Below are 7761 nucleotides of genomic sequence, written 5' to 3'. Positions count from 1 at the left end.
AGGAGAAAGTAGGTGAGGCTCATTGCATATTCAGTGTAGCTGATGAAAGAATACATGCACACTCGAGCTGTAACAAATTCTTTAAACTGAATAAATTTCAAGGCTGCAGATGCATCAACAGTGCCCTGGAAAGGGAAAGTGGATACAGGGGGTGGTGGTGGTGGTTGGGTGATAAATGTAGTGTCAACGAAACAAAAACTCCTGAAGACTGTGACAGTGAACAAGTAAATAGTCTGATACATATAGAAATGGAAAAATAAATGAAATGGAAAATTGCACACTGCAGATTAATAATTTCATGATTGGATAGTAACACTACATGGATGATATTGTACTTTCACAGGATGTAATTTCTTCATATATTTACTGAAGGAATTACCAGATAAACTCTTTTCTCTGTCTTCCTTATCTATATTTCTTCTATCAGGAAAGCAAAGCTGATCAAAGCTGATAAAATGTTTGCTTATCTAATTATGACATAAAAGCCAACATCCTTCTGTTAGGAGACCTGGATCGTTGACCCAGAGTTTTGAGTTTTCATTAGTATTGAACGTTGATTTTGCCATTATTTATAATTTCTAGACTTTTGGTTTCTTTGTTAGAGCTCTGCCTTCTGGTTTCTGTCTGTGTTCTGCAGTTGCTCTGTCTCCCCTGTCTGCTGTATCCCCTTGTCAAGTCCGCGTCTCTGTGTTATGTTTCCTGTTTTACTTTGAAAGTCCGTGTCTCCTTTTAATGTATCTGGTTTTGCTTTCCTTGTCTCCTTAGCCCTGATTTGTCCCAGCTGTGTTTCCCTCCTGTCTCCCATTTCCTGACCAATAAAACACAGGGCTTAAATACACAGAGGGAGCCTCTGTGTATTTAAGCCCTGTGTTTTATTGGTCTGTATTGTGATCTACCATTTTACCATGCTGTGTGTACTGCCTGTCAGCCTGTTTGGGTTTTGTAAGTTTTCAGTTTAGTTTTTGGTTGTGTTTTGCAATAAATCTAAGTTTGAGTTTACCTTCCACCTCTGTGAGTCTGCACTTTGGGTCCTATCTTGCCTGCACACAGCCTACACATGACACTTTCATGGGATGTACATAATTTTTCATTTTGTGAGCAGCGACAAGTACTGTTCATACTGTACTGTATTACTTCTATTGACTACAGTCACCAACAAAAGAAGCTAGCTAACAACACATTTGGCATGTTTGAGCTTCTTGTTATGGTTACATGGACACTGTCCTGTAGAGTGAGAGTGATGGGAAATTGGTTCCTACAAATCTTGAACATCAACAGAGTAGAATAACATTTTATTTCACTGTAAATACTGTAGTCATCTTTTTTCGTAATTTTAAAGTGAAAAGATCTCATGTGTCTTTCATCCTGTTTTCCTTCTCTCACCCCAACCGAGCAGCAGTTGGCTGCCCCTCCTTGAGCCTGGTTCTGCTGGAGGTTTCTTCCTGTTAAAAGGGAGTTTTTCCTTCCCACTGTCGCCAAAGTGCTTGCTCATAGGGGGTCATATGATTGTTGGGTTTTTTTCTCTGTATGTATTATTGTAGGGTCTACCTTACAATATAAAGCGCCTTGAGGCGACTGTTGTTGTGATTTGGCTCTATATAAATTGAATTGAATTGAATTACATATAACTGCAAAAATACAGTGTGTACTGTAAGCAAGCTCTTACTTCTGTACATCCATTGCACCCACTTTCTGTGAGAGTTAAATTTACACCACAGACCAAAATCCCAAGTTTTATTCAGTCTTCAGAGTTGTGTGGTTATTTCATAAGCCTGGAATAGTGTGCGGCTCTGGGTTCATTGAGGTACGTAGCGGGACACATCCCAAGCTCAGCCTGTAATTGGTATGCATGAGTGTACTTACAAAGGGACTGCCAATTGTTGACAGACCTAATGTGTGATTTTCCTAAGTTAGCTTTAAGATTTGGACAGTAGAAGAAACAAAGAAACAGCAAATTTCAGTATTAAGTACTTCTCTAATGTGCTTTTCAAAAGAAAGAAACCCTAAATTATATGGAAAAGCATAAAAAACAGCCATCTGTGTATTTGCAGACTTACTGGCAATAGTGACCAGATGGCCACTTGATGCGTTCTTGGACTGACACTTGACTTGGCAGTGAGCTTTATGGTTAGATGGCTGCAAACTTTACTGCTAAAGTCTTCATTGTTTCTAAATGCAAAGCGGCTTTTCGAAATCGAGCATCAAGCAGAGCACAGCGCCTGTGGAATAAGTTCAAACCTCTCTGAAGATGACTGTTTTAAGTTTCACTGTAATATTAAACTCAATTTGTTTGGGATCAGTGAAACAGTTAAAAAGCATAAAACAATCTTTTATGTCTCTTTCAGATAACAGGTTTTCATTTAAACTTTGGCTTATGTCTCAGTGCATTTGCAACAAATATTCAAACGAACATTGTTTTTCTTTGTTCTGGTTTTCAAAATCAAATTTATACTCATCATATATTTCAGATTCAGTAAACGCTGAGGATATTGGCTTTATTTAAAGACGAGTTTGACTGCAAAGCAGTCTTGGATGTGAAATCTTGACGCTAAGTATCTCAGATCTGCCGGCTGCACAGATGGACGATGAGGGATGAGAGCTGAAATCAATCATCGAGTATCTTACCATTAGATGGCCAGTTAGTGACTCTAATTGCATTTTATTTAAGGATATTAATCAGAGGCAATGAGCACATACTGTGCTTGAAATTCAAAATGTCATACTCTGCAGGTGACAGAAAGAAGATAACACCAAAAGAGAGATGAAGGCAAATCAACTACAACAGAGGGATTTATAAGCAAAAAGAGCATGAAGACAGCAACACAGACAGCACACATGAGTTTATCGCTGCAGTCCAGTGACTCCAGTTTAAACTGATTTCTGAATTAATTTAGATCTACAACAGTGTGCCCATACTTTCCTATTAAAAGAAACGTTAAAATGTTTGTGGTGATAAGGGAATTCACTGCATTCTTAATATAAAGCTTATACACAAGTTCAATAAGTATGATCTGTAATGTCTCATCTGCCTGGTTTCCACGCTGTCAATCTCAGTACCAACATCATTTCTCTAGTCCAATCATCTTGAGCCAATCAGCCTCCTCTTCCCATGGTTTAAATCTCTGCTCTCCATCATTCTCCCTTTCAGACCCTCCTTTGTGCAACCCGCCTCCTCCCCATCGCCACCTCAGACACCTCAGCCAGAGCTCTATTCAAGCCTCAATCTTTATCTTCACCACCACCAGCGTCTATACTCCTGAGGGTTCCGGTCCTAAATCCTACCACCGCTGGGATTACGTTCTTCCACGATGGATCATCAATAAATGAATTTCTCTATCTCAATAACTCATGTTCAAATATTCCAAGTTTCTGTGCCTCACTGTTAAAACACACATTTCTTGAAGTATTTGTAAGGCAATAATTATGAGACCAAAGCAGCAAACTACTCACCACAAAAATATTTTTTCATGAGTCACTTGTGCAGTCAACTATGGGAATATAGCTGGTGATACTTTATATTTTTGTTACTCCCAACAACCACATAGAGACACTAATTAACATTCATTTTGTTTTGGCCCATGTTTAATCATTTTGCAGCTGGGTACAGCAATTTTTGTGTGTGTGTTTGCTTTTCGCATAAAACTGGAATTTATTAAAGACTATTTTCAATTGTGGGTTGATGTACATTTTATGTGGTAATAACTATTTATGACAGAAGGGCTACAGGAACTACAGCGCCCATATTCGTTGTTATGAAGGAACAAGCCATGCTTTGCAGCAGTGTGACTCACTGATGTGTTTTTAATAGTCTTTACAACAACACTGAGGGCCCGTGGAATAGAGGAATAATCTAAATAGCAGAAAATATCAGCTCAGTAAATGCTTCCTATTAAGATCAATAAATCAGTTAACATTTAAGAGATATGCAGACAACAATGAAAACATATTCTTCTACCAGTCGAGTGAAAATTGCGATGAAAAACTGCATTTGTCCTTTGAGATTGGCACAAAATATGTGTTATCACTTAATACGAATGTGGTTTTAAGTATAAAATGTACACAACATGCATCGGAAAGTGATTTTGTATGTGGCTCAAATGTATTCGCAAAAAGCCTTCTTCTGCTCTTCACGTGCAGATGTTACCGAAGTGAGAAAGATGCCTTCCATCACTGTTATTACAGCCTCTGTGCGTAAAGAGATGCTTATTAATCAAGCAGCGTGTGTCACTGAGCTAGAGTTAAAAGCTTAAAATGATCATCAGAATGTTTATGTGCTATTAATCCGAGTCATTTCCTCTCAACACCAGCAGGGTAGCTTTTAGTGTTTCACATCATAGTCGAACAAACATAATACTGCTTGTCTTGCTGCCCGCGAATTCAGCAGCGACAAGCACTTCACATCCATGTTAAACATCACACCCACACATGGATGTAAACCTGCGTGCTATATTTTTTCCTTTTGCAGTTTGTGACTTTAGTACTTGATTACTCAGAAGCATGTCCACACCTCCACACACATAAACGTACAACACTGTAAGCGTGGACTAATTAGACTGTGTGTCCCAGTGGACCTAAACTATCTTATGGGACAGTAAATAGGATCTGTTGGCACTGCAGTGTTCCTTTGATCAACGCCTGTCAAACACTGGACAGTACTGCCTTATGTTGGAAAGCCTCCAGGGAATACACACACACACACACACACACACACACACATCGGTTTCTTTATCTGTTGAAAGGTTTCTGCTTTTGTTTTTCAATGCTGCTGGCAGAATGACTGTTACTCTGCATCATATGAATGACGCAAAAGTTTTGGCAAATATTACGATGATGACGTAAATACATATAATGTTTTCTCTTAAGAATGTGACGTAAATTAATGCACATTTTCTTTCATCTATCGTTTTCAGGTCTTACAAATAATTATATTAAAAGTAATCTGGAATAGTAAGAACAAAATCAATGACATAGAAAATGATGAGAAAACATAAAAGATTCAGTGCTTTATCATGATTCATATAATACTGATGACGGATTTTTAGGCTAATAGTTAGGCTAACACACTTACCGTTCATCTTTTCTTTCCTCACAAAACCGATAGATCCTCCACTTCTTTTAAGTGTCTCCCAGTGCAATGGACTACTTGCACTAAGGCATGTCACGTATTTCCGTTTCCAAATACTACCGCTTGGGCGTTTCCGGTATGTTTGTTTATCTATCGGTAGCTACGCTAATGTCACTTCAGAATGAGTATAAAAAGGAAAGTATTTAAAACAGAACATTTTCAAAAACAGGAGAAGAAATACTCCGAGCATTGCTGTGTCCCACTTTGTTCGGCTTCAGCCAAATGTAACGGCATACAAAGTTTTCATGGCTTTCCGACCCATTCCGACTTGAGAAGACAATGGCTGGTAAACATACGCCGGGATCATTTCACGATTACCTCTCACACCAGGGTCTGCAGCAGACACTTTGCCAGTGATCAACTCATAGAGCCGACAACCCTTGATGGTCGAAGGCGGCTTATTAAAGGTGCTGTACCAACACTTTTTGAGTGGAATGGCTATAAAGTGTTTGGGAGAGAACGGAGCGACGCCCGGAACTAGTTCCTCCTGACGATCAAGAAGAGCACTACAAGAGATCATGACTACTGCTCAGTCCCTGAGCCGTCTGCATTGGACATATCTGCATCAGCTGCAGAAGACCTGTCCATAGACGTGGAGACTCTGAGGAAGGAAATACAGGAGTTACGTGTCCAGTGAGAATTTGGGTTACAGCGTTTTGCTGGCTCTAACAAACACACAAACACACAATCTGATGGCAAGATGTCATACCCCTCCAGAGGCAAGTGCGGTGTTGGTGGTGCATCACGGTGTAGTGTGATGTACCGGGTTGTCAAAACCGGCTGCTGATATGACAGAACACTGCCCTCCTGCACCAGCCCAAAAGCACTTTCCACAAGGGGCTTGTCAGGTCTCATGTTCATTGTGGTCACAAGTGGCCTGTCCTCAATATTAAATTTTGCATATGCCTCCGTTATTCTGAACAAGCAAGGATCTGGTAACGAACCCACCATGCCTCTGTAGAAGCCACTCCTAAAGAAAACATCAATGACAATAATGCAAGGAAGAAGGTTATTATACTGAACAACAACTAAACTAAAAACTAAAAGGTGTAAAACAGTGGTGCATAAGTTAGAGACTGGGATGTATATGTACATGACTGAGTTAGCCGTCTTCAGAAACTGTAATGTGGTATGTAAATTAATACCTATTCTGACACATGTATGTATGAACAAATAGCAACATGCATTTGTAACACAGGAAACCAAATTTTACAAATCTAATTACCGTACTCCAGTCTGGGCCATCCTATTTGGTACCGGCTTAGTGAAGATCATGGAGTTGATGGGTCCTGGCTTCACACCCTAACAGAAGACACATTTACTATGGATGGTGTTGCTGTTCATATGTAAACATGGACTAATTCAAAAACTTTAACCTCATTTAAATTACCACTGTCCGTGGCTTGTGCCATTGCTGTTCAGATTCCGTCCAGCTATGCACAGGGGGGACAACCGGCACTCTGAGTTGTGAGTAGTGTGCTGTTTGGAAGAGCAGTGCCACAGTGTGATTGCACATAACAGCGCCTGCCACACAGGAGCACTGGCTATGTGTCAGTACCACCGGCGATGAATCCAGAAGCTTAATCTACGAAGAAAGAACGAAAATTAAAAATGTAACATCTTCATGGAAGAGCCGAACAGGAACATAGTTCAGTGTTATGGTTACTGACCCCTACAGGCTTACCCTCCTGAATGCTTAGTGTTTCCTTCTCTCCCTATTAAAACAACTTAACCATCCTTGATAACTGTAATAACTTAGATTGTGTATATTTGCAGTATTAACTTGGTGTCAAATGTTTCTGATCACCCAAACACACGTTGATTAAACTATCTGACTAGTCAAATTAGGAGTGATAAAGCAGGGAGACAAGGAAAACATTCAAGTTGATGGGCCTTTAGGAATGCACTTAACTAATGCTTAAATGAACTGAACCCCACTGAACGGGGATTAACAACTTTACACAGCTTCCTGCCTACACTTAGTCTGTGTGGTGCCTCACTCTTCCTCATTGACCTGTAGCACAGGGCTCTCACACCGACCTCCCCTGACAACCTGTCTTTATTGGACACTGAATAAAGATACAAGTACCATTAGCATTATTTCTGTATTACTCATGTCAGCACGTCTTAAACATGTGTACTTTACACTTAGCAAGAGTAGCATTAGGTAGTTAACTACCTCCTTAGTTAGCCAGCTACCTAACGCTATTATAACAGTGTCTAACAACAAAAGTGACATTAGTTAAGAAAACCTCAACTATAGTTTCGGACGACATAAAACACCGTTTAAGAAAACATGTAATGTAGAGAACTGACATCAAATGAAGGACATAGCGGAGTAACGTAGTGTTTGCATTTGACGTTAGCTAACGTTTCTTTGTCGGTTAATTTACGTTTTCTTACCTTGGTAGTTGTGTATATATGATGCAGCATATAACTTAAATCCTTTATCTAATTTGCTGGCTGGGGTAGTCGTCACTCTGCAAATCCGATGAACATCAGTGATGTTCAATTTTGGGAGCTCTTGTAGGCAGCGAGTGTAGAACGTCGCCATGGTTTAACCATACCGGAAGCACTGGGGCAGGACTACATAGAACGCGGAAGTGATTGCTCAAGTAGTCCATTCTTAGCATATT

The 7761-nt window shown here is 39.8% G+C and overlaps 1 long non-coding RNA gene across 2 annotated transcripts; it reads right to left on the bottom strand.

Annotated features, from left to right (window-relative positions):
• Positions 1-4727: 4727 nt before the first annotated feature.
• LOC106098799 (uncharacterized) lies at positions 4728-7729 on the bottom strand. Of its 2 annotated transcripts, XR_003220323.1 has the most exons (6): positions 7529-7729; positions 7103-7194; positions 6516-6710; positions 6351-6427; positions 5835-6095; positions 4732-5726 (listed from the first exon to the last, which is right to left on the bottom strand). It is a non-coding gene; the product is annotated as an uncharacterized LOC106098799 (long non-coding RNA). The 2 variants fall into 2 exon arrangements; XR_003220324.1 differs by lacking the exon at positions 7103-7194 and having other exon boundaries at positions 4728-5726.
• Positions 7730-7761: the final 32 nt, after the last annotated feature.

Source organism: Oreochromis niloticus, linkage group LG6 (genome assembly GCF_001858045.2).
Source record: "Oreochromis niloticus isolate F11D_XX linkage group LG6, O_niloticus_UMD_NMBU, whole genome shotgun sequence".
NCBI lineage: Eukaryota > Metazoa > Chordata > Actinopteri > Cichliformes > Cichlidae > Oreochromis > Oreochromis niloticus.
This window is presented reverse-complemented; position numbering and strand designations above follow the sequence as displayed.